This window comes from Belonocnema kinseyi, chromosome 6, assembly GCF_010883055.1.
Source record: "Belonocnema kinseyi isolate 2016_QV_RU_SX_M_011 chromosome 6, B_treatae_v1, whole genome shotgun sequence".
In the NCBI taxonomy this organism is placed as follows: Eukaryota; Metazoa; Arthropoda; class Insecta; order Hymenoptera; family Cynipidae; genus Belonocnema; species Belonocnema kinseyi.
In genome coordinates this window covers 29,877,988-29,901,012 of record NC_046662.1, presented here as the reverse complement: position 1 = coordinate 29,901,012, position 23,025 = coordinate 29,877,988, and the positions used below count along the sequence as shown (strand labels likewise).

Genomic DNA, 23,025 nt, shown 5'->3' with positions numbered 1-23,025 from the left:
TATACTTCCCTTTGTCACTTTTCTTATATGAATTCCTTTATCCCCGGCAGTATAAGGAGACGAGTGAGTTACGCTTCCCCCGAAAGGGATTTGGCTTAATGGTATAATAATAATAAAAACTAAAAACTTTTTATATCATATGGATGGCTCGTGAATATTGAACGAAAGTCCCTTCTAACAGAAGCACATTTTCTTTATCAAGTTCTACAGTCATTTTTATGTTGAAACCTTTTTTTTAGCTGACTTTGAAAAATCTGTTTACTTCGGCATTTTCTACTGATAACAAAACATCAGAGATAAAAAACAAAACTAACAAATGCTCATGTTTGACTTTAAAAAAATGTACATTTATCACTAGACAGATTTATATTCCTTATTTTTGTTTGTAAGTTTATTCCTTTTGGTTAAGAACTATATTATATGGTTGAAAATTTAATTATTTGGTTAACAGTTTAATTATTTTATTGAAAATTCAGCCATTTTCTTATAAATCGTATTTTATGATATAACTTTTATTACTTGATTGACAATTTAATTATTTCGTTAAAAAGTTAAAAAAATTAATTGAAATTCGTCCTTTTTGGTTGAAATTTTTTGCTGTTTGTTAAATATTCATAATTGGATTTACAAATTCATCCTCTTAGTTGAAAAATCTAACTATTTCGTTAGAAATTCGTATTTTTGAATTGAAAATTCAACTATTTAGGTAGAAAATTCAACTATCTGGTTAAAAATTATTATTTTTTTTGTTAAAAATTCATAATTCAGGGTTTGGAAATCCAACTGCTTTGTAGAAAATTCGTCTTTCTGGCTAAAAAATTGAACAACTTTGTTGAAAATTAATTCTCTTTGTATAAATTAATGTTCTTTGTTGATAAATCCTTTTGTTTAGTTCAAGAATTCCTCTTTTCATTCAAGAATGTAATTATTCTTTTCAGGTAGAAAATTCAACAGTTTTGTAGAAAAACTCGTCTTTTTTGCTAAAAAATTCTTCGGATTGAAAATTCAACTTGAATCTTATAAATTGAACATAATATAGTATAAACCTTCCTTTTATTTGAAAAAACTTATTCTCATATTTGTATTTGCTTGGAAAATCTTCTTATTTCATCTATTTTAACCCATTCCGGCATACATTTTTCAAGGAAATGAGTTATCATGAAAATTGGTACAAAGGGGTTTTTGGGGTCGCTGATTTCGAATCTGAACTCAGATTTTGCAAATTCAAAATGGCGGGTCCAATATGGCGGTTAACATTTGGATTTTTTTTTTTTTTAAATTAGTGTACAGGGGTTTTTGGTATCTCTGATCACGAATCTGAACTTAGATTTTGGACATTCAAAATGGCGGGCCAAAATTCAAAATATTTCTAAATTGTTTTTTGAAAGTTGGCAGAGGCAGGGGGTCGCTGATCTTGAATCTGTATTCAAAATGACAAATATTTAGAATCTTAGGGCTTGAAAAAATATACACCTACTCACCTAAAACATGGATTACTACCAATTTTCTGAATTTTCAAAATCTAAATTCAGATTCGTGATCAGTGACACCAAAAATCCTTGTACACTAATTTGAAAAAAAATCCAGAAAACTTTATTATTTTGACCGCCATATTGGATCCGTCATTTTGGATTTTCAAAGTCTGATTTCAGATTCGTGATCAGCGACCCCGAAAACCTCTGTATACAAATTTTCAAAAAAATCCAAAAATATTCCAAGTTTCGAGCGCCATCTTCGATCCACCATTTTAAATTTCAAAAAATCTGAGTTCATATTCGTGATCACTGACCCCAAAAATCCCTGTATACCAATTTTCTGATAAAATCCAAAAATAGTCCCAATTTCGGCAGCCATATTGGATCCGCCATTTTAAATTTTAAAGATCTGAGTCCAGATTCGTATTCAGCGACCCCAAAAACCCTTAAGTACCCATTTTCATAAGGATATAATGCAAAGTATTTTCAATAATGAATTTTATCAACAAAAAAGGCTTTTTTCATCTTTGTTTATAAGTATTAACAAATTATTTAAAAAATAAGAATTTAGGATGAGTTCCAAATGGATCGAAACAAAACTAAATAAAATAAAATATTTTGAATGAACAATTGATTAAATAGGATTTGAGTGCATTTAGAGGAATTTAAGGGAAATTATAAGAATTAGATGAAATTTATAAACATTTAAGGTGAAATAAAAACGATTTAAAAATATTAAAAACATTAATCAAATTAATTCAATTTGGAGTGAATTTACTAAAATCTAAGGGAATTCAAATGAATTTGATGAAATGCCTTAAATTTTTGAGTCAATTCCAAATAAATTAAAAAAGAATTTAAAAAGTCCAAAATATTTCTATAATTTCAGTCAAATTGGAGTGAATTGAGAAAAGTACAATGGAATAATAAAATAATCCGATCAAATTCATACGTATTCAAGATGAATCAAAAATAATTTATAAAAATTTATCATTTTTGAACTTGAAGACAATTTTATTGAATTCAGATAAATGAGGGCGGATATAATTAGTGAATGAGAATCTGAATAAATCCATATGAATTCAAGGTGAATTCAAAAATCTCCAGGGTGAATTAAAAAGAAATTCCAAAACAGATCCCCTGAATTCAGTGAATTTCAAGGAAATTCCAAAAAATTCTGGAAAAATTCAAAAGAATTTAATAAAATTAAGAAATAGATATTGATCTGAATTCAGTAGTGTTTGCCCCCTTTTGTGTTTTGTATTATAATTTATTAGAAAAAAGTGAATAAGAATATAGTGAAATTATATTTAAAATGTGATTAAAAAATGTGTTGAGAAAAGAATGAAGTAATTTAAGTGACTAAAAATGACTAAAGTGACCTCTACTATTTCGACAACCCCTATCGTCAACTTGGGGCAACGAAAATCGTTAATTGGAGTAATCTTTATACCCATAAATCTTGATAAAAATTGTCAAGCAAGAAGGGGAAACCTTCCGAGAATTCCGGACCCTATCAAGAAGAAAGATTTGAATCAATAGTCTGAATCAAGGGCCACAAGGGACACGCTCAACTTCGAAAAGTCCATAATGGGGTTTGTAGCTTCATCCGACAATCATGAAAACAGTTTCCAAACTTTTGGCCCGAAAATTTTATTATTGCCTCAAGAAACCTATGTCAGACCCGTTTTTCCAATATGACTATACGTACTGGACTTATTTTAACACATCGAAAGTTGAATAAAATTTTTGTAAATATTTTAAGCAGAATTTTGAAAAAAAAACAAACTATTTTGTTGTTTACAATAGATCCGTATTTATTGATAAGTAAAATATGAAGACATTTTTTAAAATTAATTTCTTGGAAGTATTTTAGGTTCACAAGATGGATAAGTATTTAGAAGAGATCCGGAAGAGATATAAGTTTTCACGCCAACAAAGCATTCTCTGAATTTTAAGTTCTTCAGTTGGTTAATGGTCAAAAGTCATATTAGATCATCGTGTTTTGTAATCAGTGATCTGAGAAAAACCCTAATACTGAGTTTTGAGAACTTGATTTCTAAGGCAAAATATATAATTTGATGAGTCCAAATGAAAAGGTTCTATCTTAGTCGTTAAATCAGGAAGCTGGTAAATTTCCATGTAGATTGTATAATCAGTGCTATCTAGGCGATAGATACTTGTCATTTGGATATGTCGAAATATTTCTATAAATTAAAAAAAAAGTGTGCTACTAAATAACTATAAAATATAAAGCATTTTCAACAAAATAATTGAATAAAAAAAAAGATTTATTTTCTACCAAAAGAGATACATTTTTACCAAGAATGGCTAAGAAGTCTAATGTTTTAGAAAACCGTTGACTCTCATTGTTTATAAAAGATTTAATGTTAAAAATGATATAAAATTAAAATTCTGATACTTTAATATTAATCAGGGTTGCTAAAAAAACTCGAATTTCGAAATTTTCTTACTTTTCCCTGATCAATTTTTCATTTTCTTTGTTTCTTAATTTCTTTCAAACACTTTAAGTGATAAGAGTAATACAGAAATTGATAAGGACTCATTCACAAATTACAAAAGACAGACATAAAATACAATAAAACCAATGATAATTATATTATATTAAAAAACAATTTGCGACAGACAAAAAAAAAAGGATTTGCAAATAAATATTGAAATTTTCAACCAAAGCGATGAAAAAAAAAATTCTGAACGAAAGGTGTAATATGTAGTTGACTTTTCCATAAATTATCAAAAAATAAAAATTTTGTTGAATGAAATAGTTAAATTTTCAACCAAAATGTTTGATCTTCGACAAAAAAACATGCATTTTTAACAATACAATAGCTACATTTTCAATTGAAAAGATTAATTTTGTGTAAAAAAAGACAATTTTTCAACAACATAAATTAATTTTCCACTAAGAGAAAAGTTTCAATTAAAGAAATGAATTTTTCACCAGAAAGATGAATGTTTACCTAAAAAAGATCAATTTTCCGCTCAAAATAGAATAGTTCCACTGTCAACCAAACAGACAAATTTTGTATGAAAAATAAAATAAAAGTGCAATTATCAATTTGAAGAATTCATTTTCAACTAAATAATTTTAAACAAAGTAGTTAAATTTTTAACAAAAAAAAAAAAGGTTTTTCAACAAAATAGTTAAAATTTGAACTAACATGAAGAATCTTCGACCGAAAAAATGATTTTCTAAGAAAGTAGTTAACTGAGCAGTTGAACTTTGAACCAAAAAATATTAATTCTTAATGAAAAGTAAATTATGTTTTGACTACAAAAGATTTTTATTTCGAGCCCAAAACAGTTGCATTCCCCTTAAAAAAGGCGAATTTTCAACAAAACAGTTGAATCCTCAAAAGAGACGATTAATTTTTAATAAAAAGATGCAATTTATAAAAAAATACATGAATTTTGAACTCAAAAAAAAAAACAAGTTTTAACCAAACAGAATGACTTTTTAACAAAATTGTTGAATTTTCAACAAAATAATAAAATTAACTTTACCTTTAGTTTATCGAAAATTCACTGACTTTCTAAATATCCCTGACTTGCAGCAACCCTGTTAATGGACAGGAAAATGAAAAATTGGCCTGTAAAAACTGAGCAAAAGGCAAGAGAATTTTAAAAGTAAAGTTTTGCGGCCAACCTGCTCACGCAGTTTCTTCTAGAGTTTAGAGTCTAGAGTTTACTTCTGAACATTTCTTAAGAGCTGATAATTTTTTGTTATATAGTTGATGTGATAAGAAAACGAGATAGAATTTGCAAGAAGAAATAAGTAAATGGTGAAATATCTGCACGTACATAGGTTGGGTGCGAACTTGAAGAATTTATAGATTTTAAAGTATTTCACCGACAAGTACATGCATGTTCAGCTGGTCCGAGCTGGACGAATGAGAAACGCGGTAATTTCGTTTTTTATGGTTTACGTTAAGGTCGCGTCCACGGGCAGGTAGTGGCCATTACCTGAAAACATAGCTGGAATACCTGCATGCATTGTCCCGACGCGACGTTTCCCGACAGGGGTGTAGAGAAAGACAAAGGCATCGCTTGAATATTCACGATTTGTTTCAAACCTCCTCTTTTTTCCCCCCTTTTTCTCGGAAGACCGATTTTACCTATCTCTAAAATGCACTCTCTATGTCATCCCCGATGGACATCGCTCGCAGGAAAATTGCCATTTGTAAAAGCGTCTAAAACAATTTTCTACGCAGTAAACAACACCGTGCGAACGGTTTTGCATTTTACAATATTCCAGACTTCATACTCTTTCTCCTATTAAAAAAAAACTTCTCCTTTTCTCGTTTCTTCGATTAAATGCTAACTAAATTAATATAACCGAAGTAGAAAATCCAACTATTTTCGTTAAAAGTTGATTTTTGTTTGTTTGTTTGAAAAGACGAGAAAACAACGAGACCATTCCACAGCTCCAGTGTTTCGTGTCTGTGCTAAGTTTCTGGAATAAATGTTCTCGAAGGTTATCAATAATTTAATAAAATGATACTGCGCAATTGTGAGTAACGAATTTTGCGTAAACAAACTCAAGGTTGCCGAGATAATGAATAACCTTGAAGTTGTTTACGCAAAATTCGTTACTCACAATTGCGCAGTATAATTGTATGACGTCATCCAGAACATTCTAGAAACTTATCAAGAACCACTTCAGCTGCAGAATGTTCTCGTAGCCCAGAAAGCGCCCTGTCTATCTACTTCCCTTGAAAAAATAAGAAAAAGAAGAACAAGAAACAGAGACCTCATACCGAAATTCATCTTTGCGTTTCAGAATGCTTTCTCGATTTATGGCGCGGGGGGTTGAATTACATCAAAGAGGAGAATCCTCGTAAAGTTAAACTTGATCGTAAGATACCGGCAGTTTATGAGTCGTGCAAAATTTCACTTCTCAAGAGGGAGGTAAATATTTATCGAGTGCTTGACTAATTCGTTAGTTTGACTAAGTCACTAAGGGGTAAAATGATACTGCGCAATTGTAAGTAACGAATTTTGCGTAAACAACTTCAAGGATACTGAGATAATAAATAACCTTGGAGTTGTTTACGCAAAATAAGTTGTTCACAATTGCGCTATATCATTGTATGACGCCACCCAGAACAATCTAAAAAACTTATCAAGTACCACTTCAGCTGCAGAATGTTCTCGAAGACGGTAAGGTAGGTTTCGTAGCCCAGAAAGCACCCTATCTATCTACTTCCCTTGAAAAAATAAGAAAAAGAAGAAGAAGCAGAGAGCTCATACAAAAATTCATCTTTGCGTTTCGGAATGCTTTCTCAATTTATGGCGCTGGGGGTTGAATTACATCAAAGAGGAGAAATCTCGTCAAGTTAAACTTGATCGTAGCATCCCGGCAGTTTATGAGTCGTGCAAAATTTCACTTCTCAAGAGGGAGTTGAATATTTATCGAGTGCTCGACTAATTCCTTAGTTTGACTAATCACTAAGAGGCGTTGCGCTGTAAACACGCGTCGGTGTCAAACATCCAGAAAAGGAAACTCTGTGGCCCTCAAAAGAAACTTAAATCATCATATTATATTGCTTATTCACCTTTTGTCGTAATCTACTCGCCTAAAGTTTCACCGACACGCGCAAATAAGGCGGTCAAAGATTTCAAGGGAAAACCACTAGCTTGAGAAGTAACTTTTTGACACATCAGTGAAGAGTTAAACTATTAATCTCTTACTGTTGTATGTGTTTTACTACTGCTTCAGTTGTAACCTTTTTATGGATCCCTCGGGATTGTGAAATTCTTGAAGAAATCTTTATTAGGAGAAACTTGAAAACAAATTTTTATTTAATGATTGAGGAACATAAATTTATATCGACGAAGAATGATGATGTTATTTATTATTTATACAGTGTTCATTAACCCAGAAAACCGGAAAATAAAATCTGGGAGTACAAATTCGAACCGGGCATTACATTTAAAGTTTTCAAAAAAGGTATATTTTTTATTGATCATAATAACAAGACAAATACATTTGATTTTTCACGGTTTAAAATTGTAATATATGTGATGAAAAAAGTATTGAAAATTAGAACATTCCAAAATTTTATAATCATTCAGAACAATGTTTAAGCTCTGAACAAATGGTATTTATTCGAATGAGCTTTTCAGCTTCTTGTACGGATATTTTGGTTTAAATAGCCAAAAATCCTATACAAATATTGAACTTATATACCAAAAGAGATAATTTTTCTACTAAAGAAGATCAATTTTAAACTGAAAATGGAATAGTCAATTTTCCAGTTCTGAAATTAAAAAAAAAAACAAATTTCCAATGTATCAGGTGAATGTTTTACTAAAATTATAAATCATAAACCAGAAAAATGAACTTTTAACAAAGTAGTTAAACTTTCAACTAAGTAGTGGTATTTTCAATAAAAAAAAGTATGAATTCTCAACGAAAAATGTAATAGTTAAATTTTCAACTAAAAACTATCAATTTCCAGACAAAAAAAAAACGAATTTCCAACAGAATATTTATATTTTCAAATAAATAGTTTAATTTTTAACCAAATTTTCAATAAAAAATATGAATTTTCAAGAAAATAATTGAATTATTAACCAAATAGTAGAATTTTCAACCAAATAGTTGACGAAGAAAAATGTTAGATGACTTTTAAATCAAATTTTTCGTGAAAAAATAAAGAATCTTAGATAAAAATTGAATAACTGTTCTACCCCAAAGATATAAATTTTCATTCCAAAAGGACGAATTTTCAACCAAAAAGCACAATTTTCTACAAAAAAAGGCAAGTTTCGAAAAATTTGTCTTCTTTCGATTGAAAATTCAATTATTTCGGTAGAAAAATCATATTTTTGGGTTGAAAACTCGACTGTTTTGTAAAGAATTCGTCTTTTGGGCTATAAAATTCAACATTTTGGATGACATTTTTTTCTTTGGTAGGAAATTCATCTTCTTGGTTGAAGATTCATCTCTTGGATTGAAAATTAATTGTCTCAACTGATAATTTTATTATACCATTTTTGGTTTAAAATGTATCTTTTGGAGTTGAGAACTCAACTACTTGGTTGAAAATTCATTGATTTTTGTTGGAAATTTGTCTTTTTTGATACAAAATGAATCTTCATGGTTAAAAATCCATTTCTTTGGTTGAAAATTTAACTATTTTGTTAAAGATTCTTTTTTTATTATTAAAAATTGATTCTTTTATTAATTCATCTTTCTTATTAGAAATTTTGTTGTTGTTGAAGGTTCATCTATTTGGATGAAAAATGAACTATTTGGTTAAAACTGCATCTCTTTTTGAAAAATGCATTTAAATTAATATATGTGAATTTCCTCTTTTTGTTAGTAAAATTTTTTTCTTACTTCTTAGAACGCTTTTTAGATCTAAGACTTTAAGAAAATTTGGAATCAAACATTTTTTTGCATTTAAAATTATTTACCTCCGAGGACCTAGATGTAAGGTTTTTTCATGCTTGAAAGAAAAAATTTTAATCGACGATGAAAATAAAAAATTTGTCAGAGAAAAGTCAGGGAATTCCGAAATTTCGATTTTGTAGCAACCCCGATTTTGGATATAATGAGACCTCTCAGTATATGAGGCCTCTTGTCATAGCATGTCTGATGGGACCTATTGTCTTGGAACCATTTTTTTATTAAAATTCCTGCATATAAGTTTGATAATAGGCACTGTTTAGAATACAAAATAAGGGGACAAGACGTAGAGATATTTTCCAATTATTGAAAGTAAAGGCGGGTTTACGGTAATTATTATTGAGATACAGAGACGATGTTTGAAAACTTTAATCGAAACAGCGCCTGAGGACCCTTTCTTTTCGATCAGATTCTCGCACCCTTCTATTTTCTATACTGCCATAGCATTCGAGACTTGATTCAGCTCCCGATAAGTTTAACCCGACCTCCGGCCATAAACTTTCTCACTCTTAAGCCCGAGGTGATAAAATGGCCAGGTTGGCAAAAACTTCTTGCAGACTTTGCCATTCATGCCAATTGCCTCTACTTCTTCCACTGGTCTTTTCTTATCATAGTTGTAATAAGGGCAAGGTATATATTGTCAGAAATACACAACCAGATTTTTTGACATAACAAGTTACAAAAAAGGGGAATTTTACAGAAACTAATTTTCAGAAAAATCTTAGTTGTTATAGACTATAGAAGCAAGATTTGCTTGTTATTCAAAAAAAATCTTGGTTCTTTCAACAAAGTTGGAGAGAATATTCGTCGCTACGAAAGACATACACAAATGTATCTAAGATTATTAAACAATTAGAATACCGAAAATAATTAATCAAAAATATGAATATAAACATTTTTCAACTGTCATGTTAAATGAATCCGCTACGATGCAACTTGAAAATTAGTAGACATCCTGATTATTATAATATTCAATAAATGTCAGACAATTTTTTTTTATATTGATATAGAATTTTATGTTAAAAAGGGGCAGTTTAACTGTAGGCACAACTTTATGAGTCATTTTTTTTATTTCATTTGCTGAAAAGCGTTACGACAAGGGATTGGGGTCGTTGGACGAAGGGCAGAGGGCAGACATTCGTCTCGACAAGGTGCCTTTAGTGTCGTAAAGTCCTCTTTTTATTTCTTAGTCGTAAAGCGTTAAATTTTAAATACCATTTTCAGTTTTCATCGTCATTTAAAGAAAAGTAACAATCATTTTCATACATAATAAGTAATAATTAAATTTTCGACTAAAAATTATAAATTTGCCTGTGTAGAGTGGACTAACAAATCATAATATTGCGACTATGATGTCTACCTTTAACTTTTAATCTAAAAAGCATTTTTTTAAATGTTTATAGTTTCTTTCTTCCCTTCAAGATTTATTTAAATGTCTCCGGCGCTAGGCAACAATTTCAACATCAAACTAATAAAACAATTAATTTTTAACAAAAAGAAGCCGAACTTTTAACAACAAAAAAGTGTTCAACAAAGTAGTTTCACATTTAATAAAGTGGCTAAATTTTCAACCAAAAGATTTTTTCTCGATGAAAAATGTAAGAAACAATATTTCAAGCAAAAAACACGAATATTCAACAAAATGGTTAAATCCTCAACCAAAATAGATTAATAATTATTAACCTAACAGTTAAATTTTCAACACAAAAATTAAATTCCAACCCTAAGATAAATTTTCAATAAAACTTTTAACCCGAAACAATCATTTTCAACCAAGAAAATATATTTTCTGACAAAAAAGATGAATTTTTATGCAAGAAGATAAAGTTTAAAGCAAAGAGATGAATTTCCTAGTACAATATTAATCTTCTACCTAAAATTATAATCTGCAACAAAATAGTTGAATCCTCAACCAACACACATTATTATTTTCAACCAAACCGTTACAGTTTTAACCAAAAAAGGTATAACAAATTTACCAGAAAAGAAATGAATTATTAAACAAAACAGATTAATTTTCTACCAAAAGAGATACATTTTCACCAAAAGAGTTGAGTTTTTAACTTAAAAAGTCGAGTGTTTTTAAAACCCTTTGAATTTTCAACAAAAAGGTCATTTTTAACTAAAGTAACTGAAATTTTTACAAAATAATTGCATTTTCAGGCAGAAAAAGATTAATTTTCAACAAAAACTACTTTTTTTATCAAAAAAGATGAACTTTTTTTCAACAATTAAACATAAAATTTTAACAAAATCGTTGAATTTTTAATCAAATAATTAAATTTTGATTTAAACACAAAAGAACAAGAAAAAAGAGCAGTTTCTTGAAAATATAGGGGAATAAGGTCAGTTCTTTTAAATAAGAGAAGGAGTGGAAAAACTAGTATTCAATAGCATTTTCGTGCCCTAGATTACTGTAGATATCATACATAGAATATTTACATATTTTTTTCTAGATAAGATTTAAAATGAGTTGGATTAGGTGACCTTTGCTTTAAAAAAAGTGACTATAGTGTCTTTTTCTTTTTAAAAAGTGACTAAAGAGCGTTATGTGAAATCGAAATCACTATTCAAGGATGAAACAAAAATGTTTCATCGGAGAAAGTTATCCAGTTCAGGAAAATGAATGTGGAAGTTGACAATCTTAAAGTAGCACGAGCCTAAAATTCGTCTAGGCTCGGCTCTGGATTGCGGTAAAAAAAATTCAATTTTAGTTCAAATAAAAAATAACGTACTTTGGAGATATCAAGTATTTGAATACTTGTAGACAAAATTTTAATATAAAAAAGTTGACGAATTCCGAGAAAATCGAACGAGAATTTTAAAATTAAAATTTCATAGGTTAAAACATAAGAAATTTAAATGAGATAAAAATCAAATTTAAAATCCTTTTTAACGTCCAATAGTTAAGTTAATGTCAAGAATTCCTGAAAATAAAACCAAGAATCTAACGATAAAATTTGGACAAACATCATAAAATGTTTCCATTGCAATCTGGAAAAACTTTTTTCATTTTGTTCCCCCGAAAAAAGAAAAGAAAAAAAATCGTTTTCCCTTCGGAAAAAAAAGAGCAAAGAAAAATGAGAAAGTAACCAACCAAATCTTCTCCCTTCTCTTTCTTATTTCTTTCTTCTTTTTTATTTTTATTATTATCAAATCACAATTAAAAAACATTTGTAAAAAAATAATCATATGTTTTCAAAGTCAGCTTTGGATAGCGATTAAAAACCGTATTATCAATTTTTTGCATAAATAAAAACCTACTCCTGAGATACGGGGATGCTCAATAACAATAAAGAATGTTTGACCCGAACAAATTATCCTGTTCCGAGAAATTAAAAAATTAAAATCGTAATAGTATGACAGCCTTTTTTCCAAAAATAAAAATAATAAAATTTCCTTGAATGATAATGATTACTGTCTTCAAATTTTAAATAATTTTTTACTTTTAAATTGTCCTGTCAATAATAATCTTTTATGCAATCCAGGGTTGAGTGCACCTGCCGAAGGTGTTAAGAACTTTAGGAAACAAGTTGGTGACATAAGGGTCGGATTTGGACCAATGCATCTGGAACGGACAGTTGTGTATTTTGGCGTTGGAGTTTAGAGTTGACCACAGAGGAGTTCCGGCGACAGCCTTCCGGCCAACGACCGTATCTGTAGTCTCCACTCTCGCTTGGTATCTATCTTCTTCTACTCTCGGCTTTTGTTTCGCGCGCCTTTCTCTTTCTCTCTAGACTTTAGCGCTAGCCCTCGTTTATAAACTTCAACTCTCTACCTGTTCAAGAACAAGGGTTTCCAAGGAAAACCTAGTGCGCACTTTTGTTGTCGCATAAACTGCCGGACTTGGAAAGTATATGAAGTTTACTCATTTTTCCCAAGTTCTTTGCTGTACGCGTTTCCCTTTGTTTTTGCGAGTAATGCCAGACCTCTTTCCACCTTAAAAAAAAAAAGATTTTTTCCTTTTCCCCCTGTTTTCAAGAAACTTCTCCTTTTCTTCGATTCGTTTGAATCAGGCTTCATATTATTATTGGTTTTCTTCCACAGATATTCTTTATTTCAGATTTATGGTGGGTTTCTTTTGTAGGTGGCTTTTTGAAAATTCCTACCTCTCATAATTGCGCAATATACATTTGATAACGTAATCCAGAACATTCTAGAAACTTAGCACGGACATGAACCACTTTTTATCGACGTCTACAGAGTAGGAATTTGTATGCAGAACCGGTCCAGCTCATCTAATCAGAAAAAAAAGTCTTGCCTTTTTCATAAACGTTGCGAACCTTAGGGTCATGATTTTCATTAGAATTGGTTCTAAAATTCAAATACGATTTTCTTAAAACTGGGTTTTTCGAAATTGATAACGCACACAAAATATGTGAAAATTAGCCAAAATTTTCAAATAAGCGCCATTTTGCGAATTTCTCATATTTTCTGTTAGTTCTAGTCTTGATTATAGCCATATTTGTACATTAAAAACAAATTTTTTGACGCCCTGGAACTAACTGTAGTTACTACTGTTATATTTTTTATTTATTATTCGTATTTTTTAGTTTAAAATTTTATGAATTGGTTGAAAATTTAACTATTTTGTGAAAAATTAAAATATTTTGTTTAAAAATAAGGTTTGTCGTCGAAAATTAAAATGTTCTTTATATAAAATTCGTTCTTTTGGATTAACATTTTTTTTTGGTTTCTTAATTGAAAATGATCTTTTTCTTGAAAATTCAAGTTTTTGTATGGAAAATCCAACTATCTTCTCAAAAAGGCTTCCTTTTGTCTTGAAAACTAATCAAGTGGTGTTATTTTACACTTTTGTTTGTTTATCAAATTAATAATTCGTCCCTTTAGATTGAAATGCATTTTTCTTTATTAAAAATTAATCTTTCTTGATTGAAAATCAACTTATACTGTAAAAAATTCAAATGTCTTTTGAAAATTTAGTCTTTTTGGCTTGAAAATTCAAATAATTGGTCCCAAATTTCACTATTTTGTTACAAAATCATCTCTTTGGGGTTCAAAGTCAACGGTTTCTCAAATATTCTACTTTTTGGTTTGAAAACTAAACTCTTGTGTTGAAAATTCATATCTTTCAGTAGAAAATATTTCTTGGTTGAAAACGTAACTATTTTGTTGAACATTATTTTAATTTTTATAAGAATTCAGTTTTTCAAACTGAAAATTAAGCTATTTGAATCACTAAAAATTGTGATTTTTTATTGAATTAAAATTAAACTATTTTGCATTTAAAATAAAAATATTTTTTGGTTGCAACATCAATTATTATATTTTTTGACGAGATTCATATCTTTTTTATTGAAAATTCGACTATTTGGTTGAAAATTGAAATACTGGCAGATAAATCAATTTATGACAATTTTCAACTAAAATGATGAATCTACAACCAAATAAAGTTTTAACAAAATGGCTAAACCTTCAAATAAGTAGTTGAATTTTCAACAACAAAAAAAAATGAATTCTCGATGCAAAATTTAATATTTTTATTATTGCAGCCAAAACAAATTTTGATTTGACATAAAAGAACAAATGAATTCGACCAAAAAATACCAATTTTCAACAAACTAAATGAATCCTCAACCTAGGAAAATGGATGCAAAAACTAATTTTCGAAATTCCGAGCAAAATTCACAATAACTTTACCCTGAATAATTTCTCAATTTTGTCCTCACCATTAATATTCAAAGACCCCCATTTTAATCTTGTAACATTTTTAACAATAGAATCTTTTATAAACGGAATAAAACAATTTCAAAATCAAATTTAAAAATCTATTGTCTTCGAGAGCTATCTTGGCAGTGATTTCCAGGTTTTGCATACCAAATTCAGATTCATAAATCTTTTTTCTAGAAACACAAATTAGAAACTTAAGTATTCGCTTTCAATTAAATATTACGAAACTCTTGTGGATACACATATAAGTTTCGAATGATTTATAAAACGGCTATACCTCGAAGGTCAGCAGTTCTTTTTAATAATCAAATCAATCAGAACAATCATAGCGGCGTGATAAATCAAGTCGCGGCCAAAATGAAAGACCCATTTATTCGACGCTGTCAACGAATTCTTAGTCGTACAAGAAGATGGCGCTTTACGTTTACACTCTTTTTGTATTTTCTACTTTGAAATTTACACTTGCCCGAAGAACTATACACGTGTACTCCCAAAATAGTCTTGGCCAGCCTTTCGCGAATGCCAGTCTATTAAATAGACGCCCACGACAAATCCTCAAGTTGGGTTTAATTTATCGTCATTCCGAAATAGAATAATCAGTGACTCGAGATGATGAGTGTATCTTCTGCGAGAGGAAGTAAGAGATAAACCCATTATACGTCACACACGCAAACACACACACACACACACACACACACACACATACATGTATGTAAGAGCGCAAAAAATTGCAAGTGTTCTCCACTTGGTGTTAATGTAAAATAATATTGCGAAGAATTGCTGGAACGAATCATTATCATTACTTCTTATTCAATCATGTGTGTTTAATTAGAATTTCTATATAAATATAAATCTTATTATTCTCTTTAACTGATTCAAGTAGGTGTTTAGTTGCATTTACTGTTTCAGTTCACAATTAATTCCTCGAGTGAGTTATAGGAATTGGCGAGTGAAAGTCGATTTCCGTTCACATGTGCATGTTTATTTGTGCAATAAGTTACCTTCTTTCCAAAAGAAAATTGTACTTATTAAATTGTACAGGTGAACTTGGAATATAGATCAAGTTATTCTTGTTTTAAACAAAACGTTTTTTCAGTCTGATATTTGTAAGATAATTGGTATTCAAAATAATATTATTTTAAATGCACTGACTTTTCCTTGAACATCAATGTTTAAATGGCCAACATTTTAACTTTATAACATGTTTAAGGGCATGTGATACTTAGAAAATTGTCGATTTTACCAGTTTTAGATTCCCCCGGCTTTTTTTTCTAGAATAATAAATATTTTGTCTTAAATTTTTTTTGAAATGATAGCGAACATGCTAACGGACGTCCCCACACATTTTTTTTGTGGGTTAATTCAAAAAAGTTTTAATTTAGCAAAATGTGATTAATTTGCATAGCGCTTAGGAAATAGTATTGATTTTTTTCAGTGTTAGATTCCCCCGGCTTTTTTCCTATGATAAGAAATATTTTGTCTTCAAAATCTGGGAAATGATAGCGAACATGTTAACGGACGTTCCCACATACTTTCTTTGTGTTTTTTTTTATCAAAAAATTTTTGATATCGCTAACAACTTGCGTGTATATTTCGAGGTTATGTGTGCTACAATTCACCCGAGCGTTACTTCCAAACTACCCAAATTTTTCTCCGAAAACTTTGGACTTACAAATAAACATAGTAACTAGTCTCCCGGAACTAATCTTGTTTGCAGGTAATCAAAAAAGTTTATTTCATTAATAATTTCCAGATTTTCGGAAAGGCATAGATGAAAAACGACGTAACCTCAAAATAATGCACATGCATAAAATTTTTATTTAGCACAATAATTTTTTTTCCTATTATCCCTCAAAAAAGAGTCCGGGGACGTCCGTTATGATATTTTATAGCATCTCCGAATTCAGTTTTTAAGAATTTTCATTTTTGTGGAAAAAAAGCCGGGGAAACTGTAAGTATCACATGCCCTTAACACATAATCTTTTATAAACCGAATGAAACAAGAAAATTTCTAAATTTATTATATATTTCAACCAAAAAATTACTTTTCTACAAAAGAAAATAAATTTTCGTTAAAAATGAAACGAATTTTCAACAACACTATTGAATTTTCAATAAAGTAGTCGAATTTTTAACCAAATACTTCAATTTTCTACCGAAGAAAATTCATTTTTAGGCTGTATCTGGTCGTCCCGAAAAATTAGGAAACCGAAATTCGGGACAACGAAACACTTCGTAATTATTAACCAAATTTTCAAAGGAAAAAGATTAAACTTGAACCAAAAACAGTTCAGTTATTAATCGAAAATGTGAATTTTTAACAACAAAAAATTATGTTCACCGATCAGTTGCATTTTCAACTGCATAGTTTGATTTTCAAGCTAAAAATATCAATTTGTTAGAAGGCAGTTGAATTTTCAACAAAATGTTAATTCTGAACAAAAAATATAATAGTTGATACTTCAACGAAAAAAAACGAATTTTTAACAAAATAGTTGAAATATCAACCAAAGAATTTAATTTTTATAAAAAATACTTAAATTGTCCACAAAATAGTTTAATTTAAATTTTCAGTAAAAAAATTAATCTTCAATTTTAAAAAAAAGAATTTTCAACGAAATAATCAAATTTCCAACCCGAAAATATGAATTTTCAAAAAAATAGTCGGATTTAAAAAATTAAAGTATGTATTTTCAATTAAAAAGTTTTTTTACAACCAAACAGTTGAATTTTAAATGAAATTTTCAAGTTGAATTTTAAATCAAATACTGAAATTTTATAGCTACAAAAATAAATTTTTAATCAAATTTTCAAAAAAAAAATCAAACTTTAAACAAAAAGTTGAATTTTCAACAAAAGAAATTAATTTTAAACAATCAGTTGCTTTTATATACCCAAATACTTGAATTTCCAAGCAAGAGATGAATTTTCAAATGTATAGTTGAATTTTCAACAAAATTTTATTTTTAATGACAAAAGATGAAACCATATCCAAAAATTTTATGGTTGATATTTCAACAATAAAAAATGAATTTTCAAGAAAATAGTTAAATTTTTGAATAAAATAGTTTTAATTTTTACCAAGACAGTTCAAATAAGCAAAGAAGAATAAGTTCAAACCAAAAAGCTCGTAAATTAGTTGCATTTTTATTATTTCTTTTTAATCAAATTTTATACTAAGACAAACGAATTTTTCAACGAAAAAAAAACGAATTTCCAAAAAAATAGTTGAAACTCAAACAATAAAGGTTTTAGTTGAATTTTCAACATCAAAATATGAATTTTTAACAAAAAGTTAATATTCTAATAAAATAGTTGTATTTTCAATCCAAAGCGACAATTTTGAACCAAACAGGATCACTTTTTAACAAAATCTTTGAATTTTGAGCTATAATACAATCTTTGACTAAACATATAATCGTCATGTGAAAGAATTTGCAAAAAAATAAATATAAATATAAGGCAAATAAAATACGAAAAATTTTTTATTTAACTAAAAAAAAAATTGAAATTTTTATCATTGGCAGTTATGTAAAGTGGCTAAAAATTCCCTGACTTTTGCAAGATTTTTTTTTTCAAATTCCCTGACTTTTCCTTAACCCACGACGCCCCCCATGGTTCAATCACTATAACAATTCTCCGGAGGAATGAGATGTCATTGTGTTAGTTACAAAAGAGGATCGATCGTTATGCTGGAAATAGCCTTCCTTTATCCTTTCAATAATTTACAGACATTTTCTATAAACGCATTATGCCGAATTCAGGGATATTTTTATTATGGATAACAGACGAAAAATTTGTTACTTTAAGTTTATATATTTCAAAAACAATTGAATGTTTTCCTTATTTAAAGATAATGAAAAGTTACAAAATCTGTCGAAATTAATAAATGATCGAACTTAGCAACTTGGTCAAAATTACTGTTCTACCACTCAAAGCAAATTTTCCTTGATGCAAAAGCATCGACCTCTTTGCTTTATACGTGAAAACATTTTTTACACAAACCGAATTATCTGGCTGTTAGATTAGGTGAAGTTTGTCTCAAAAGGATCATGTTTACATAAAGTAACTAGACATTTTGCTTAATCTAAGGGAAAATTCATTGAATTTAATATATTCTAGATTCTCTCATACTCAAGAACTCCTTTCCGTGTAGATCAAATTCTTGTTGTTTGATTGTCGAACTTAAATCTTGACAACAATTGGATTTGAATTTCACATGCACACATGAATGAGAATTTAGTCGATTGCGCTGCATACGCATCGATGTTAATAAACATTTATGCGTGTATGTCTATTACAGATTCCCAAGTTTTTCTCGACAACTTCATAACCCACTCTCTTTCCAACAAAATCGATTTGTGTCGACGTGAAAGGTCTCAATATGAGTGCCACACGCAGTCAGCATTACTGTTATTGCCATTATTTTTCCTCCCGATCGATGCAATATACATTGAGGAATGATTGCGGAGCGCTGCGAAATGTTCCGAGATGAACGCGTTTACGATTCCAAATGGTAGCCGCTTCCACTTTAGGAATTATTGAAATTTGTGTTGACTGACTAATGCTAACAACGGGTCATTTTACTTTTGTGTAAATGTCCGGCTAAGCAAAATGCACACGTAATAAGAAAAAAAAAGGAAAGAAAAAAAAAGAAAACAGACATTGTATGCCAGTGACTTTCTCGTTGGTAGTTTCCATTCTGTTTCCGGGAATGCTTCAACATTAAGAATGGATAATCAAGTAAACTCTTGAACTGACATTTTCTGAGTAAACAGCTTATGCATCAGCTGAATATTAATGCAGGTCGTGAAAATTATTGTTTCTACTTGCGCACTCTGTAGTATACTACTCGGAAAAAAATTTGACCGTCTTAAAGAATTTGTTGGAGTAAATTATGAAAACCAATTTGGTTTGAAGACATCATTAAACCACAAAAATCTCATTGAGTGTGAATTTGGAATTTAAAAAAAACTTTTGATAAATTTAAGAAAACGGTATATCCATCTTATGAGATTTGAATCTGTCTCGAATAAAAATACAATTCTTAATTTTAGTTATGTTTTTTTATTGAGTGAAGTAATCTGCTTATATAATTTCTTACCGAGTAGTGTCTAATCGTACTTACAAAATTGCTAGTTCAATATGTTCATAAAATAATTTAATCTAATTGATAGAAACATAAATAAAAACTTACAAAATCGTGTTCGCTGATGCTTCCTTTCATCCGACGTCAACCATAGAGCATACTCCAACAATTGAATATTAACCCTTCTGCAACAGAAAAGAAAATTAAATTTTTTATGGTGATAAAATAAATTGCAGATTACAGAGCCAAAAATTGTCTCAAAACAGGTCAAATAGTTTGATTTTTCATGGCAACAGGGGAGTAAATTCTTTTAAATAAAATTGATGTGTAGATACCACACTGAATTCAATATGAACCACTTAAGATTTAAGTCAAAATATATTGCATTTTCTACAAAATAGTAGAATTTTCAATGAAAGATTTTAGTTTTGAAGTCAAAAAGAAGACAATTTTTAGAGAAAAAGTTATCTATGAAACCCGAAAAGGTTCATTTTCAACAAATGAGTTAATTGCCCTAACACGAAAAATAATTTTTCAATAAAATACTTAAATTAAAAAACAATCGATTTTCAACAAAATAGTTAAACTTTCAACAAAATAATTACATTTTCAAACAAATAGTTGAATTTTCAAAATAAAAACAAAAATATTTATTATGAAGCAAATATTTATATTAAAATCCAAGTAGTTGAATTTTCAATCAAATAGATCAGTTTTCAACCTACAGATATGTATTTTGAACCAAATAATTGAACTTTGACTTAAAAAGATGTATTTACAACTAAGTAATTGAATTTTTAATTACAAAAGATAAATTTTCAATCAAATTATTAAATTTTTAAACGAAAAATATGAATTTCCAACAAAAAATGTAGTGGTTGATATTTCAAGAACAAAATATATTTTTTAAGAATAAAAAAAGTTGAATCTTTAACCAGAACAGATTAATTTATAATAAAAGAATTCATTTTTGTACAAGAAGATTATTTTATATAAAGAAAGGCAAATTTTAAAACAAAACAGTTACATTTTCAACTAAAGAGATGAACTTTGCACTAAAGTGATTATTTAATTAATTTCAACAAAGTAGTTCGCAATTTTGAACTAGGAAAAAATTCCCAATCTATGCATAAAAAATACAATATATGTATATAATACTTGACACCCCAAAATATTTTAAAAACAGAGGAAATATCGTGATTTTTCACGAGAATTGGATAATAAAAAATATAGGAATAAAATATAGAATAAAAATAGGAGAATATTTAATAAATTTTTGAAAAAAATCCAATGTTTTAGAAACAATTGTACTTTTAAACTCAAAAAGATTCATTTTTAACAGAAATGTTTATTTTCAACCAAAAAAGATAAATTTTCAAACCAAAAAGAAAAAAATGAATTTTTTACGCGGAAAAAGAAGTTACACTTAATCAAAAAAAATATCGTTACGAATACGGAGATCAAATAATTTGTTGACCCAAGAAAATATTTCTTGTCTGAAGAAAATTTACTAGATTGAAGAAAATAGATTTTCTGCATTCCAGTACATTTTCTTGAAACAAGACAAATTTTCTTGGATCAGGAAAATATTGTATCGACCGTATTCGTATAGATACATTTTCTTTATTTAATGATAAACAACCATGCAAAAAAAAGTGATTTTCAACCAAATAGTTGTATTTGAAACTAAAAGCGATCCACTTTTGACCACAAATGGAATAGTTAAATTTGAAATTCAAACAGTTGATTTTCAACCACAAAAAAAACCAGAATTTTTAACAAAAACGTATGCTGAACGTTCAAATGAACGAAATATATTTTCTCAATTCTATTTTATTCAGAAATATTGTTTCTACTAACAAATAAAAATATGCTTTATAAGTTTCATTTATAATTGCCTAAATGTCACTGTAATGAATCAATATTTAAAAAATTTTTATAGTTTAGAAATCAATTAATAAAAAATTTCGTTCATTTGAACGTTCAAAACTTTAAGCACGTCAAAAAGGTTAAGAATTTAAACCAATCAAATGAATTTTTAACCAGCAATTCAACTTTTAGCAAAACAGTTGCATTTTCAACCAAAAAATTTTAACTCTCAATAAAAAATGTAATAGTAAAATTTTCCACTAACAAAGATCGATTTTTAAGAAAAATGGAATAGTTAAACTTTTAGTTACATGAAATATGTACTACCATAAAATGATCTGAGTCTGGCTTAAATTATAAACTAAATTGACGTATCTAAGAAAATTTACATTATCCATGACGAAGCATCTGAGATCGTAAACTTGCTAATTAGATCAATGATGGGAAGCTAAGGCTTATTCCTCTTGTGTAGGACTTGCTCTTCCTTATGGCTGATGCCCCAACTTGGCTCGAAGGTTAATAAGGAGTAGGCTCACTGACAAAGTTCTCAAGTTAATTTAAGCAAAAGTGGTTCCTCGTTATAAATTCGATTCGAGGGACCCAGCGTGAAGGAAAGACTTAAAAGGATTACCAAATCGACACTATCCTGTCTAAGGCAGCTCGAGCATGTCGTTATTATACATATCACTATAGTCTGTCGATTCGTGATAAGTTCTTCAATGAGACACGATCGGACTTGTATCTCAAGAGTGTCGCTTACGACGTGCGAAAAGTTTTAATGACTCTCTGCTATTCTTCTCTCATTTTTTATTTGCATAGTTCGCGTGTCGCGAATGACGGAAGCACGTGGTACAAGATGAGAAACGATTCTTCATGCCCACATCGACAAGAAATGGGGTGGACGCTCTTTTTCAAATCGGTTCCCGAATCGAAATTTAGACCCTACTTTAAAGTTGCAGCTCAATATTCGAACCTGCTTTGAAGCTATTTAAACTTATAGCCCCTCCCGAGTCGAAATTTAGGCCCTATTTTGAAGCCGTAACTCCCGCCTTAGTAGGCACTGGAAGCTGTAAAGAAGGTTCTAAATGAGCAGCGATTTAAATACAGACTCTCTGTATTTAAGACAAATTAGAACCTCTTTTAAAGCTCAAACTACTACTGTAGGACTTGTTGCATCAAAGAAGGTTCTCTATAATCTCACACCAATATGAATGAATAAAAATAAGATTTGTTATTTATCAGAATAAATAGAATGTTCCGGATGAGACAGGATAATGGAACTTTTTTCAGTGTCTTCGGACATCAAATGAAACCATTCTAAAGCATAAAATTTTAGGTCTGGATTTTAAGGAATTTGTTGGATTTTTTTTTTCGATTTTTCAATATTTTGGGGGTTGAAAACGGGGTGTTCCGGATGAGATAGGGTAATGAAACTTTTTTCAGTGTCTTTGGACATCAGATGGAAC

General features: G+C 29.2%; 1 protein-coding gene across 2 annotated transcripts in view; it reads right to left on the bottom strand.

The window, feature by feature from the left end:
* The window catches only part of LOC117174186 (plexin-A4), a 599,034-nt gene that overhangs the window by 532,690 nt on the left and 43,319 nt on the right, over nucleotides 1–23,025 (bottom strand). Inside the window, exon 3 of one of the 2 annotated variants that reach the window (XM_033363033.1) lies at nucleotides 19,799–19,875. The gene's annotated coding sequence lies outside the window, so the exon portion shown is untranslated. The remainder of the gene's footprint in view (nucleotides 1–19,798; nucleotides 19,876–23,025) is intronic. The other variant, XM_033363035.1, reaches the window with a different exon arrangement.